The 16,380-nt window shown below is 42.8% G+C and overlaps 1 non-coding gene across 1 annotated transcript; it reads right to left on the reverse strand.

Moving 5' to 3' along the window:
* Positions 1–4,682: 4,682 nt before the first annotated feature.
* On the reverse strand, positions 4,683–4,823 carry LOC112836791 (U4 spliceosomal RNA). The gene has a single exon (XR_003211561.1). It is a non-coding gene; the product is annotated as a U4 spliceosomal RNA (small nuclear RNA).
* Positions 4,824–16,380: the final 11,557 nt, after the last annotated feature.

Genomic DNA, 16,380 nt, shown 5'->3' on the forward strand with positions numbered 1-16,380 from the left:
TTTGAGAGAGTGAGAATGAGAGAGAGAGAGAGAGCACATGAGAGGGGGGAGGGGCAGAGGGAGAAGCAGACTCCCTGCGGAACGGGCCCCCCCCCCCCCGGGACCTCCCCCCCCCATGCGGGACTCGATCCAGGGACTCCAGGATCATGACCTGAGCCGAAGGCAGTAGCTTAACCAACTGAGCCACCCAAGAGCCCTGCATGGATACTTTTAGACTAGGGCTCTGCAAAGTTTTTCATAAAAGACCATAGAGTGGTATCTTAGGCTTTGCATGTCACACAGTCTCTGTTGAAACCACTCACCTCTTGTAGTGTGAAAGCAGCCATAGCCAATACATAAATGAATGAGCATGGTTATGCTCCAATAAAACTTTATTTACAAAAGTCGGTGTCCAGCCTGTGTTTGCTAAACCCTATTTTAGACAGTCATTCTTATAATTCAGACGAAACTTTAGCCTTGCCATTCCTGAACCAAACTTCCAACTTCCTGAAGCTGTTTTAAATTTTTAATTATTTAATTTTCACTTGTTTTCCCCAGATCTTTCCTAACCATGCTACAATTATGGAGCTGAAGTCCCCAGATTGATGTGTTTATAGTAATGCAATATATTCAATGCACTTACTGATTATAAAAAATACAGGATGTTGTTTTATAATGGACTTTAAGATGACTCTTAAAAGAAAAATAGTCATCTGCAACTTCACACCATAGCAAAAGAGTTATGATCTTTTTCTGCTTTGGTCTATGAGCATATTTCTGATGATTATATTAATGGAAAAGATATAGCAAGAGTAATTTTGGAAAAAAATCACCTCTTGTTCCACTAACCGAACAGATACAGTTTTAGTTCTTGTCCACCAGCAAATATATTTTTATATGGCTGTAGTTATGTACATTTATCCTTTTATTTTATTTTATTTTAAAGATTTTATTTATTTATTTGACAGAGAGACACAGCGAGAGATGGAACACAAGCAGGGGGAGTGGGAGAGGGAGAAGCAAGCTCCTCGCCAATCAGGGAGTCCAATGCGGGGCTCGATCCCAGGACCCTGGGATCATGATCTGAGCCGAAGGCAGACGCTTAACGACTGAGCCACCCAGGCGCCCCTAGTTATGTACATCTATCCTTTTAAAATGTTTTTCATTTCTAATGAACACGTATTCGAAGCTATGTAAGTTTGTCCATATTTTTAATCTTCTAAAGGAATTTCAAAATGCATTTACCCTTTTCAGTATAGTCCCCTCTTCATCATTCTGAGGCAGCTTAAATCAGTCATTTTTCTACTTGTATATGGTCACTTTATACTATGAAGAATTCTATTTTTTTCATTATTTTTTTACTATGAAGAATCTTTTTTTTTTTTAAGATTTTATTTATTTATTTGACAGAGAGAGACACAGCGAGAGAGGGAACACAAGCAGGGGGAGTGGGAGAGGGAGAAGCAGGCTTCCCGTGGAGCAGGGAGCCCGATGTGGGGCTTGATCCCAGGACCCTGGGATCATGACCTGAGCTGAAGGCTGACGCTTAACGACTGAGCCACCCAGGCGCCCTACTATGAAGAATCTTAAATGCGCAGGAATGTTGAAAGAATAGTATACTGAACACCTACATACTCACCACCTAGATTCAGCAATTTATATTTTATACACACACACACACACACACATAATTTTTTTCTCAATCATTTGAAACTGAAGGGCAGACATCATAATACTTCATTCCTAAGTACTTCAGTAGTTATCTCCTAAGAATAAGACTGTTTCCCTGCATAACCACAATGTCATTATCACATTTAAGACAACGAATAATGATCTCCTCTATCATCTAATATCTAGTCCATATTCAAATTTCCTCAATTGTTCCCAAAATATTAAATCCAGTAGTTCTCTTTGGAACCAAGATCCAATTAAGGTTTGTATCTTGCATTTAATTTGTCTTTTCAATCTCTTTTATTTATGAATGTATGTATTTATTTATTTATTTAAGATTTTATTTATTTATTTTTCAGAGAGAGAGAGAGAATTAGCAGGGGGAGAGGCAGGCAGAGGGAGAGGGAGAAACAGGCTCCCTGCTGAGCAAGGAGCCCAATGTGGGACTTGATCCCAGGACCCTGGGATCAGGACCTGAGCTGAAGGAAGATGCCTAACCGACTGAGCCACCCAGGCATCCCTGAATCTCTTTTAAACTAGAAGAGCATCTTGACATTTTTAAACCATGACATTGACAGTGTTTGGGATGATTGTCTTTATTCTACAGTCTGGGTTTGTCTGATTGTTTCCTCGTGGTGTCATATAGATTGTTTATCCCCTGGACTTTCCCTACACTGTGCCCTGAGTCTAAAAGTGAGGTAGATTCAGGTTAAACCTAAAATGGGGGAAATATTTCACCATTCACTCCTACCAACTTTGATCCATTAGACATTCTTTTATATTTAAAAATATGTTTCATGTGGCATGGTAAACAAGATCTGCTTTGTAATCAGAAAGGTTTTACAGGGCACCTGGGTGGCTCAGTTGGTTCAGAGACTGCCTTCGGCTCAGGTCATGATCCCGGAGTCCCGGGATCGAGTCCGCATCAGGCTCCCTGCTCAGCAGGGAGTCTGCTTCTCCCTCTGACCTTCCCCCCTCTCATGCTCTCTCTCTCTCTCTCTCATTCTCTCTCTCAAATAAATAAATAAATAAAAATCTTAAAAAAAAAAAAAAAGAAAGGTTTTACAGCAGGAGACCTTGGGAAAATGACTGAACTTGTTTGAGCCTTAGTCTCCCCATATGTGAAAAGGGAAATGGTAGATATTCAGTGAATGTTTGCTTTCTTCCCCTAGTCTGTCAGTTCTTCGGGATCTCGCAAAGTACCACCAGGATAGATATCTCAAGCGCACCTGAAGAGCTCACATTTCCTAAGTAAGACAACAGCAGCAAGACGGCCATCATTTCTGTGGAGACAGTATCATCATAATGCACTATTAGCTACTGTGATCTTCCATCATTTCCTTCCTGGAGAGTTACGACTGTGGCATTGAGGATTTAAGACCTACAGCCTGAACACTACTTACTACAAATCTCTCACAAAGCTGCTGCAATAAATCTTGTAGAGGAAAGTCATTGCATAAAAAAATCCCCAACTCCAGGGAGCGGGCCATTTATTTTCCTAGGAAAGAACGACTGTGATGAGAGAAACTCCATGCTCCTTTAACTCCATGGAACAGAACCCAACAAAGCATTCATCATAGTAAGTTGAGTGATGGGCCCAGTGAGAAAAGCTGGGGAAGGAGGTTGGTAGGGGAAGTGCCCCCACACAACGCCTCAGGGATTCCTCCCCCCCACCACGCCCCCCGCCGCCTGGGGGTCAGCTCTGCATAGAACCAGCACAACTGAAGATATAGTTGTGATATAGTTCCTGAAGTCCAACTGCCTTTACCGATACGAAGCCAGCAGTCTAAACTTGGGCCCAATCTACTCCACAGATTTATTTAGTCTGTGTAGTGTTTAAAAGTGTTTTTTATTTGGAACCCAGCATTTAAAATTTGAAAATGTCACAGAGAAAGATAAAATCCAGATTTCTGGCACCTCTAAACAAATTGGAATATCCAACCACAGTGGATGAGGGCCCTGCATTCCTGCCCCCTGTAGGCAGAGTGAGTAGGCACCTGTTTGCCAAGCCGCTTCCCCTTCTACCTTATCTGCTTTGCAAGCGATGGAGTTTGCACTCCCCATACTAATCTGTTGCCCTGGGGTCCATTCTCTCACCTTCTACTCCCACCACTGTCCTTGTATCAAAGTGTAGCCCTTAAATAAAAAATACATGGGGCGCCTGGGTGGCTCAGTCGGTTGGGTGTCTGCCTTCGGCTCGGGTCCTGATCCCAGCATCCTGGGATCGAGCCCTGCAGGGGCCTCCTTCCTCAGCCAGGACCCTGCTTCTCCCTCTCCCTGTGCCCCTCCACCCCACTCATGCTCTCTCTCACTCTCTCGCTCTCTCTTTCTCAAATAAATAAATAAAATCTTAAAGAAAAAAGAAAATACAGTGAATTGATCCTTCTTCAATCATGATCTTGTCCACAATCTGGAGATATTTCTAACATGGCAGGGAGACAGCCTAGAGTAAAGCAGAGAGCATAGGCTTTGCTGACAGGTAGACTTCAGCTCAGATGTCATCTCTCCCTTACCCTGGGATGTTATCCAACTCGCTAAGTTCCTCTTGAAACTTTGCTCAAGTTTGCTCATAGCAAAACACTTATACTAGGGTCTCCCACTTTGGGAGACACCTCGGATGTGTCATCTTCTCCCATATTCTGTGACCTCATGCTCTCTTGGTTCAGTCCTTTCCATGGCTTCTTTGCTTCATATTTTCTGTCTTCTTTGAAAGCACCCCTTCCTGCAATATTCCATAGATGTCAGTGTTCCTCAGGGTTCTGTCTTTGACATGGATCCCCGCTACTCCCACTCCTTACCCTTTTCTCAATCTAATGGTGGTACAGACACACAAATTGATAAGCAGATTACAGCACAATACGATTTTGTTTGCCTTTTTTTTTTTAATTTTTTTATTGTTATGTTAATCACCATATATTACACTATTAGTTTTTGGTGCAGTGTTCCATGATTCATTGTTTGTTCATAACACCCAGTGCTCCATGCAGAACGTGCCCTCCTCAATACCCATCTGCCTTTTTTTTTAAATTCAGTCTCCATAGAGACTGTCAAAAATTGTCAACGCCCACTGTATTTCGAGTCGTCATGGTGGGGTATTGGGAAAAGTTTTCATTTAGCAATAATTGCGCCTTGGATAAACCTCATTGGCTACAATACTGCCACTGCGCAAAGCTTGTTTTACTTTTTTCCTTCTTTAAAGTTTTATTTACTTAAGTAACCTCTACACCTCAGGTGAGGCTCGAACTCACGACCGCAGGATGAAGAGTCACACGCTTTTCTGGCTGAGCCAGCCAGGTGCCCCATTTTGCCTTTTTTTTTTTTTTTCCATTTATCATTACATAAACTTTTACTCTTTGCTGAGGCATATTCTTCAAAGGGAACATTTAATGGCTGCACAATATTCCATTGTGTGAATAGATGATAATTCACTTAATCATTCCTCTAACATTGGGTAGTTAGGTCGTTTTAATTTTGAAAGGTGAGAAAGCCAAGATGTGTTCTTATATGTGACATCTTGCTTTGGGGTTATTTCTCAGTCTTATGTTTTTTTTTTTTCCACGACCTCCTTTTTGGCCTTTTGTTCTTCTCTCCTCTTTCTCCTCATCAGGGCCATCATGTTTCCAGAAGTTTAAAGTGTTGCGTGCCTGGGTGGCTCAGTTGGTTAAGCGACTGCCTTCAGCTCAGGTCATGATCCTGGAGTCCTGGGATCGAGTCCTGCATCAGACTCCCTGCTCAGTGGGGAGCCTGCTTTTCTCTCTGACCCTACCCCCTCTCGTGCACTCTCTCTTACTCTCTCTCTCTCTCTCTCAAATAAATAAATAAAATCTTAAAAAAAAAACACACACACACAGAAGTTTAAAGTGTTTTCTTTGGTGTCCACCTGAAGGGGAAAGCGTGATGTCAGTAAAGAAAATAGCCCTATCTGTTGACAATGTACTTGGCAGAAAAAGCCTACGTAAGCCCAATGTCCATTTGGAACTGAAGAGCAACAGCTTATGCGTAGCTTTTCTCAAGGTGGGTTTTAAAAAGATGAATGTCTAGGAGATTTACAAGTATGTGACATCCATATGGGGCAATGTCTGTGCAAGTGGGGAGTTTTCTTTGCTCATCTGGCAAGTCCTGGCACAGAGTTAGAGAAAACAGCATCTAGAGTAAGGAAGGAAGAAGTCCCCATCCAGCTGAGAGAAAATGTTAATTTGGAAGTAAAGGAGGAAGTGTTGGATCAGTTAATGAATTTTAAGTGCCCACTCCATGCCAGGTGTATTGAGCAGACTGTGCCATTTGTCCAGGACGGCCTGGCTGCTGAATGGAAATGCACTGATAAAAGTGAGAAATACAAAGTCACGTTTGATAGGGAAGTAGGATGTAGCCTCCACCATAGGAAAGGCTGCCAAAAAGGAAGCAGTGGGTAACTGGTTTTTTGTGACTATTGGGCTGTTGGTAATTCAGTTGACTAGCTGGATGGTTCTCCTAAGACTCTACCTCTCCTGATGGAGCAATGTCTCACCCAGGGTCACTAGGGTAAATTAATGAAGACAAACAACAATCTTACACGAAGCGTTTTTGGAGACTTTATTGTCCATTGCCAAGCCAGGTGGCAGCACAGAAGTAGGCAATGAAATGTTTCAAGGTCAACTCAAAGTAATAAGCCTTTTAATCACAAAGTTTTCATGGGTTAATTCCTTTCTCCTCATTGTAATATCTTCTTCACTCTCCACCAAATTTAGCATCCCCTTCCTGTTGTAGATTAACAACTGTATCCTGTAAGTGGGACTATTACCAAAAGAGGCAGAAAGAGGAGCATTTGCTATTTTTCTTTGAGAAGCCCATTTACAGGCTCTTTCTCTTATGATTGCATCTCAAGAAGTCAGTAGAGAGATCTGGCTTCTCCTGACATCTTGGAACCAATGATACTACTTAAATGCATATGATTCTTTACCACATTTGAACAGCAGAACTCCATAAATTTTACCAAGTAAGAGAGAAGTAAAGCTTCCTAACTGGTTAAGAAAATGGGCTGCAAAAATATGTCTCCAGCTAAGAAAGAGCACAGACCTGCCTTCAGCTGCTTCTATTCTTTAAAATTAAAAATGCAGCATGTTAGGGATGCCTGGGTGGCCCTGGGTAGTTGTGTCTGACTGTTGGTTTTGGCTCAGGTCATGATCTCAGGGTCATGAAATAGAGCAGGGAGCCTGCTTAAGATTCTCTTTCTCCCTCTTGCTCTGCCCCCCCCCAGCGCCCCCCATAAATCAATTAATCAATCAATCAATCAGTAAAATGCAGCATGTCAGGGAAAGTACAAGGAAGGCAGAGTTTCTTGTCTGTCTTGGAGGTTGGGACAGTACAACTAAGCTCATTTTTGCTTGGGTGTCCACCTTTTAAGCCTGAGGAAAATCTGTGGGTCTGTTACAAAGGCAATAGACAGTGGAGGGAGGATTAAGCCTATTTTTGCATTTAGAAGTCTTATTTTTGCATTTAGAAGTCCTATTTTTGCATTTTGAAAAGGTCCATTTTTTTTCCAGGAGAGCTTGGAAAAGAGAATAAAGAACAGCTTTCAAGGGGTCTAGGCCAGAGAAGAAAAGTTCTAGAGTCAGGAGGGTTTTGTTTTGTTTTAAGACTTGGAAAGATTTCAGTGTGCTGATGAATTGAACACAGTCCCAACTATCCCATCACAGAGAATGAAACTCTGATCTGAAGTCAGATTTTAGGAACACCCAGGGAAGTTTGTCAACCTAGCAAAATCCCCATTCAGTTGCTCCCTTGAGCTCTTCAAAAGCACTCTGCATCGTATCCTTTTCTTTTCCTTGGCTGACGTGGCTGTAGCATGATAGAGCTCACTAGCCAATGTTTATGGTTCCCCTGTTATATGCCTGGTTTCCCGGATCACTCCCTCCAGCCAGCCATACCCACCGTTGCCTCCTCTCTCTGACCGTGAAAGCAATCCACTGCTGACCTACAGAGCCGTGGGCTCACGAATGCGTGCTGTTTTAAGCTGCTGAGTTTGTGGTTCTTTCTTCCACTGCAACAGAAAATGAATACACCTACCTTCCTCTTTTATTCCCCAGGAAAACCCTAACAGAAGACCCATTGCTCAGTCATACCCGCTTGGAATAAAGGGCATCTCTAGAACTGAGCCGCCACACTGCCCTCTGGTGTAGAGCTCCAAGAAAACAGGCGTGTGTAAGCACAACTCCCTTTCTGCGAAAGAATCCGGTTGTCTCAATCCCGATGAATGAAACTGGAACTATGGATGCCAACCTACCACAGGAGTATCTCCTCTTCAGAGTAAAGCAGAGCCAACCGAACAGTTCTGCCACCTCCAAACTTCCCTAAAAGGTGCAGTGAGAAAACTACTGCACACAGTAACACAGCATGAACAATAATAGGGTAAGAAAAAAGACAGCTTTTCAGACTGTCATCTTCCCCTGCCCAGTCCGTGGTCCAGAGAGTTATGCCAGGGGCATCCCAGCTCTGCCCAGCAGCCTGCTCGCTGGGATTCCAGGCCCCACGGGTGCTGTTGGACTCCACCATCCAAACAGAAGCCCCTGGGGGAAAGAAGCATGGCTGTCTCCTTAGCTAATCACCTGCCAAATCAGCTCAGGCTCATTCTAAGTTAAGACTGTCCTCATTCCCTTCCATACCCACTCTGGCTTTGCTCTTCTCTGTAAGCCCAGCGAACTCAACCTCATTTTGCACACCAGTCTTCCCTCTTGGTAGACCAAGAACCTCAGAGACTGGGAGGGCACTATTTTGGGAACTGCTGAGCATTTAGTCAGCTTTGTACTGGGGGGGGGGGCTGTACCTGACACTGCTAGAATGTTTCAAGAAGGTGCAAAAGACCTAGTTTCCAGGCCAATTAGAGTGCATTTCCTCCCCAGGTTCACTCAAGTGCATTTTGATAGTCCCTAAGCCAAGGTGGAGGAAACCAGGTGCTTTTGCATTTTACCTTCATAACAATCTTGTGAGGTGGATAACAGTATCATCATTTTATGGATGACACTTAGAAAGGTTAAATGACTTAGCCAAGGTCACAGTCAATAAGCTGTGGAATTGGGATTCAATTTAATCTTTTTTTAAAAGTCTGTAGTGGTATTATGATTTATTTTTAAATAAACTTTTTATTTCAGAACAGTTTTAGATTTACGGAAACATTATGAAGATAATACAGAGTTCCCATATACCCCACAGCCAGTTTCCCTTATTATTAATATCATCTATTAGTATGGTACGTTTGTCACAATTAATAAACCAACAGTGATACATTATTGTTAACTGAAATCCATGCTTTGTTCAGATTTCCTCATTTTTTTCCCGCATTCTAGGATCCCATCCAGGACACCACATTACATTCAGTAGTTAGGTCTCCCTAAATTCCTCTTGGCTGGGGCAGTTTCTCAGACTCTTCTTATTTTTGATGATCTTTAAAATTTTGAGGAGTACAGGTCAGGCATTTTACAGAATGTCCCTCCGTTAGGAATTGTTTGATGTTTTCTCAAGGTTAGACAGGGGTTATGTGTTTTTGGAAGACCATAGGAATTCAGTGGCATTTTCATTACATTGTATCAAGGGGGAATATTATCACTGTTGATCTTCACCCAGATCACCTGGCTGAGTTAGTGTTTGCCACATTTCTTCATTGTAAAGTTACTCTTTCTTCCTTCTTTTCATAGGGTACTCTTTGGAAGAAAGTCATGTGCAGTCCACTCGTTCGGAGGAGGGGAGATCTGCACCTCCTCCTTGACGGTAGAGTATTTACATAAATTATTTGGGATTCTTCTGCACAGGAGGTTTGTCACTTTTCATTCATTTACTCAGTCATGTATTTGTATCAGAATGAACTCATGGGTATTTATTTATATCTCGGTTTATTATCCAATACTACTTTATTAACTGAATTTTCATCACCTGTTTTTTACAATACATTGCTTGTGGTCTTTTTTTTTTTTTTTTAAAGATTTTTATTTATTTATTTGAGAGAGAGAGAATGAGAGAGAGCACGAGAGGAAAGAGGGTCAGAGGGAGCAGCAGACTCCCTGCCGAGCAGGGAGCCTGATGTGGGACTCGATCCCGGGACTCCAGGATCATGACCTGAGCCAAAGGCAGTCGCTTAACCAACTGAGCCACCCAGGCGCCCCTGCTTTTGGTCTTGATTCGATACCATGGAGGTGATATTTGGCCAGGACCTAAGGTCCCATACCCTGGAATCCTTTCCTACCTGGTTCCTCCCTTTGAGGCTACCACGGGACATAAATGCCAGAAGACAAGGCCAGGCAGAGAATTCTCATTATCCTGGATTGCTCTCTGGCCTCTGTCAAAGTATAAATTTCAAAAGTCGAAAACATAACTCTCTCAAAAATATAGAATAAACACATACCAAAAATTTTATTTAATTCATTAATTAATGAGGGAACCAATAAGATGAGAAACAGGATACTTGTGGGCAATTTTAAAAAACTTCAAAATAAGGTCACTGTGAGATACAAAACTGATTTACTGCCCTACAGGGCAATAAAACTACAACCTTTGGGGTTATCTTATCTACTAGTCAGAAATCATTTGCATCTCTATTAGTCACACATCTACAACTTAACATGCAATGTCACTGAATCCCAGCCTCAATTAATACTAAATAGCAAAGTGATAGAATGGTACCTTCTCATGAGAAATTACATAATTTTTTTTAAGATTTTATTTATTTATTTGAGAAAAAGAGCAAGCAAGAGAGAGCATAAGTGGGAGGAGGGAGAAACAGACTCCTCTGCTGAGCATGACCCTGGGATCATGACCTGAGCTGAAGGCAGGCGCTTAACCAACCCAGACACCCAGGCGCCCTGAGAAATTACATAATTCTTGAATGGGCCTGTTAAACTTCGGTTGGGCATGATATTGAAAGGACAGGTTGTGCTCTCTTGAACTTACCATGTTTTGGATAATTTTTCTTAACTTTAGCCCAATGTCATTTCCTGTGGAATTGTGAGAAAGCATTTTGCCAGCCTACGTAAGCCTAGTGGCTTCCGCATAGGCTTCGCTTGAGTTCTACTCCAGGAAACAGAAGGTCCTTTCTAGGGGGAATGTAGCCCCAGGCCTCTTGGGAGACTGAAGATTGTAAAGAGGCTTAGCACTTGAGTTAACTTCCCACTCACACCAAAGCCCCACTTCCTGGCACTGTAGTCCAAGAAATATAAAGCCTGATCAATGACTATGGAAGGGATTCAGAACAAGTTTCCTCAAAATGTGCCACTTTGGCATATGGATTATGTTGAGCTGAAGGCAATCAAAACTGGCAGATTCAAGGAAAACTTGAACCTCTCCCTGAAGTGCCTCAAATAATCCAGATAGAGGGGCTGGTCCAGGAAGTGAACTATTATAAGAGACAACTACGGAGGGATATGGACTAGGTGTGGTTAACTGTTGGGTGGGGGGTGGAGGGTGCGGGGAGCTCTGCAGGGCCTAGAGGTTAAATTCCTCTCTGTGTCCCATTGTCTCTGCAGGGCAAGGCAAATATTTGTTTACCAAACATTTGCTCTTCCCATCTTCTGGTGAGTTGTCTTCCTCCCCTTTGAAGTCCTAGAGATTTCCTTTAGCTCAGAAAGGCATATAAACCTCAATGGCCTGACTGCCTGTGGGTGTCATATTCTTAAAGGCCCCATTTGTATGTATGCATTTCCCCTGTTAATATGTCCTATGTTAACTTGATTATTAGACCAGCCAAAGAACCGAGAAAGGTAGAGGCAAAATTTTTCCTCCCAAGAAGGTCAACACCCTTTTCTTTGATTGTGGGGGCATTATGAGGCTTGATAGAGTGGCCAGAACCTTGATTTCTTTCTAAGAAGTGAAATACTCTACATGGCTTCCAAATTTTAACATTACATAATAGTACAAATTTTTATTTAATGTCCTTTAACTGAGTGGTGAGGTGGGACTATATATTTGTATAGCTTTGCATTCTTCACAGCATCTGGCATTAGATCTGGCATATTGCAGGCACTTTGTAAATGGCAGCTGCATGACTAAGGGGGTATTATGACTTGGGGGTTTTGGTGAAAAAGTGATTATTCAGGAGAAAGTGTTTTGAGAAGCTTACACCAATGACTTGCTATTTGGGAGGCCATGCTGTGAGGGGATGTCTTGAGGACACAGTATTCCGGAAGAAGCTTCCAAAAGCACAGGAAAGCCTTTTATTTTTCATAGTGTGACCCAGATGGTAATACCAAATGATAATAATTATGATGATACGATTTTTCTTTAAAGAGCCCAGGCCTGTCAACATCTGGCTTTAGATTATAAATTGGCTTATTATCAGGAAAAAATATTTATTGAAACCTAGCAATGATCAATGACTCAACATAAGCCTGTTGTAAAAATCGGGCAGTTATTTGTACCTATGGTATTTGATGCATAGCTTCACAATAGGGATAATTTTGTTCCAAGATGAGCACCAGGGACAGGAAACAGGACCTTAGGGTCCTGGTCTGATCATCTGGAATATAGGGCTAATTGGGATGCCTCCTTTGGAGATTTGCTTCATTTTAAGATTTGGTTGAGAGCTCAGAAAGCTTTGAATCAAAGACTCCTCAGCACTGTGCTTAGCCTTCTTATTTAAGTGAAAACCTCAAAGCATTTAGGCCATTTTACTTGTTTTTCAAGGCTCTCTGTTTTTCTGTGACATTAAGGCTTTCCTAGGAATTTGCCTAGATTCAGCTCACTGTCCCTTTACTTCCATCTTCAAAAACATCTTAAATATTATTTAGCATGGAATATACTGAAAGATTTAAATATCTCCATGGTCACAAATGAGAAAAGAGAATGCACCAGAAGATCAGCTGGAGCAGCGCTTGCTACAACAAGCAGCCTGGTGGAAAGAACACAGGTTTTAGGGCCAGATGGCTCTAAAGTGGAATCAGGAACTTCAAACATAGTAGACATGTGACCTTAGACATCTTTTAGTATTACTGGGTTTCTGTTTCCTCATCAAGAAGAATGGGAATGCTACCTGCTTTGTAGTATGGCTTTAAGAATTAGAAATTATATTTGTATAATTGTTGGAGCATAGCAGATACTTAGTAAATGATAACAATTATTATCATCCCTCCTCAAACACCAACAAGTAAGAAGCCTGGTGGGGAGATGTGGAGGTTTGGAAATTCTTTCCATTAGGGTGTCCTGAACTGGGAACATGGATAGTAGAGATCTCTGATGATAAACATGATGGGAACATCAGTAGGCAGCTTTGAACTCTTCAGTTCCCTTGAACTTAACCAGCATCGACCATATAATAAATATGCCTAGCATGCTCAAAGCTGAAAAGAAAGCAGGCAATGGAATGAGAGAGAACCAGATAGATGGGACTGAAATAAATAGCATTCATTACCTTCAGCTAGGTGACAGATTATCCCAGCTCATAAGCCAGGAATTGAAGTTCAAAGAAGTAATTATAGAGTAGTGGTTAGGAGCTCAGACTCTGGAGCAAGACTGCCAGACACATTCTAAATGTGCTTCAGTTTCCTGACCCGAAAAGTGGGAAATAGTCAGCATAGGCTAGGTTATGCTGCAGTAACAAAGGACTCCCCCAAATCTCAATGGTAGACAACAACAAATGTTTCCTTCTTATACTATATGGCCTTCTATATGGCCCACTATATGGCCTTCATGAGTTGACTAATTCTCTGTTCCATGCCATCTTTATCTTCAGACCCAGGCTGACGGAGACGCTGCAGGGCATTAACGCTGGGCGCTGCCGGTCATCATGACACAGTGAAAAGAACCCTGGCTTTTAAAGTCTCTTTGTAGAACTGACACATGGCACTTGTGCCCTTATTTCATTGGCCAAAGAAAATCATATAGATAGTCACTCCTTAGTCCAACAGGAGTTGGGGGATGCTTGAATCTGCTATGGGTAGGAGCACTGCAGGAAGGTAAACTAAGATATTTGGTGAATAGAAATCTAATTTACCACAGATGAAGACAATAATAAAACTTCCTACCCTGTGGGTTGCCCTGACAACTAACTCAGTTAATTTTATACATAAAGCACCTAGAAAAGTGAGTGGCACCCATTAAGCATAATATGTGTTTGTGATTATTATTGCCGAACATCATCCAGTGGGGTAGTGACAGAGCTGAGATAGATCCTGGGTGTTGTAACTGAAAGGAAGAAAAAAATTGCGAGTACTGAGAGCCACGGATTCACAACTAAGGACCAAACACATGTAAAAACCAATGTTAAGGCAGGTTTTCTTTTTCTTTTCTTTGTTTTTGTTTTTTGGCTTAAACATCAGAAATTCATTTTCTCACAGTTCTGGAAATTGGAAGCCCAAGATTAAATGGTCAGCAGGGTTGGTTTCTGGTGAGACTTTTCATCCTGACTGCCCTTTCCTCTGTCTGTACATACCTCTGGTGCCTCTTCCTCTTCTTGTGAGGACATAGTCCTATTGGATTAGGCAAGGAGGTTTCTTTCTTTCTTTTTTTTTTTTCCTTTTAAGATTTTATTTTTAAGTAATCTCTATGCCCCACATGGGGCTTGAACACTCAACTCTGAGATCAAGGGGTGCATTGAGATCAAGAGTCACATACCCTACTGAGTGAGCCGGCCTGGTGGCCAGTGATCTTTTAAAAAGAGAGAAAGGCGCTGAGGGAGAAGAGACAAAGGGAAAAGTGAAGAAGGAGAAAGAAAGAAGTGAGTGAGAGAAAGAGGGAGAAATGAGGAGGGGAGAGACCCCAACCTACAAAAGCCAAAGGACAGAAAGCTTCAGGGAGACAGGAAGATGCAACAATTCATGAAATGTACCATGCAGTGGTGACTGACTTGGTCAAGCCTGTTCTCCTCCCCAGGCTAATGTTATTCTTGTAGGTTTGTTATACCTTTCACAAAAATGCTGATTTCCTTTAGCAGCTGGGACCCCTTCCATAGTCCTTTAGTTGTTCTCATCAACCTTGAGTCTACAGTTTGTGGGTTAGTCAGAGCACTCACTGAGGAAGGAAATTTCCTCTGGGTTCCAGCCTTAGAATGAGAGCATTCCTGAATCAGGTGCTCAGGGCCGGGCTGAAATCTAGGTGAAAGCTAGGCTTAGCTAGAGGCTGGAACACTCTATTCCCCAGGCTCCCACCTGTGACACAGTGTGAAGTGGCAGAAGGTAGGGCTGTCCATATCTGGGACAGGAGACTGTCTCTGAGTTTGCCAATAATAATAAGAGGTAACCTTCAAATTGTATGAACTATTGCCCAACGCTCTAGGAGGTGCTCACATCTAATAACTCATCACGTGTGGCTGTGTGATTATCACCTCCATTTTACAGGTGGAGAAACTGAGACACAGAGTAAAGTAACTTGCTCTTGCCTAGGCTCACAGTTAAGGTAAACAGCCGAGCTCACTTTGAATCCAGGCAGTTTGCTCCAGAGTCCATGTTCTCTTTGTTTTTTTTTAAAGATTTTATTTATTTGAGAGATAGAATGAGATAGAGAGAGAGCATGAGAGGGGGGAGGGTCAGAGGGAGAAGCAGACTCCCTGCTGAGCAGGGAGCCCGATGTGGGACTCGATCCTGGGACTCCAGGATCATGACCTGAGTTGAAGGCGGTTGCCTAACCAACTGAGCCACCCAGGCGCCCCAGAGTCCATGTTCTTTTTTTTTTTTTTTAAAGATTTTATTTATTTATTTGACAGAGAGAGACACAGCGAGAGAGGGAACACAAGCAGAAGGTGTGGGAGGGGGAGAAGCAGGCTCCTGCAGAGCAGGGAGCCCGATGCGGGGCTCGATCCCAGGACCCTGGGAACATGACCTGAGCTGAAGGCAGCCGCTTAACCGACTGAGCCACCCAGGCGCCCCAGAGTCCATGTTCTTGACAACTGTAATCTGACATCTGTTTTTCTAATGCTTGCACTTCGATTTTTTTTTTTCCTTTTTTTTTTTGGTGGCCTAATAAAACGTGTGAGCCTTGATTTGAGATTCTGGACATACGAAATTTAGAACTTAGTTTGAGGGGCTCATTTTATTTCCCCTCCCAATAGTACAGATTCTTTGCTTATAAAATAACATGTTTATTGTATTTAGAAAATTGCTGTCAGTTGCCATTAGTACACTGGCTCCATTCTACATGAATTTGTCTCCAGAAATGTGAGCACCACAAACATTAAGAGCTTCCTTAAAGCCTACTAGCAGAGTGTTGGTTGACCTCAGGAAAAGGTGCCCTTTTGGGAGGTGTCTTCCTAGAGCCCTTAGACCCAAAGCATCTTTTTGTGTCCTCCAAGGTGTCAGTCTCCGCATTGATTGCCAGCTCTGGGCTCCTACCAGCAACTTGCCTCCCTTGAGTATCATTAGCTGGTGCAGGCTAATTTTCTTGCTGAGTCGGACAATCAGTCTTAATTGCTTGTTTCCACCTCCAGCTGTGTCTCTTCCTTGCAGGAGGAAAAACCTCTCTCTCGGGGCTTGGTGCCTGCCCATGATGCCCTCAGATCAGATGCCCAGGGTGGCAGTGCAGGCCACTTAGAGGATCTCCTACAACTTCTGAGCCCTTGGGTTCCCCGTTTTCCTGGGCTGTACTGGAGGAAGATGAGGGTTTTGCTTAAGTGCTAAGCCTCTCCTGGTAGCCTGCCGCCCTACCCTCACTTTATCTTCTTATAGCTGGCCAGTGCCTCGTCCTCTGTGTGCCCCATCTTCCTGCACTGCCACCTGCCCTGGGAGGCTGACCTGTTTGGATCTCATCAGAGGGCTCTGCAGCAGGTGAGAAGCCTGA

Source organism: Callorhinus ursinus, unplaced genomic scaffold (genome assembly GCF_003265705.2).
Source record: "Callorhinus ursinus isolate GAN/ISIS: 27379988/994484 unplaced genomic scaffold, GSC_fseal_2.0 scaffold24, whole genome shotgun sequence".
Classification (NCBI taxonomy): domain Eukaryota; kingdom Metazoa; phylum Chordata; class Mammalia; order Carnivora; family Otariidae; genus Callorhinus; species Callorhinus ursinus.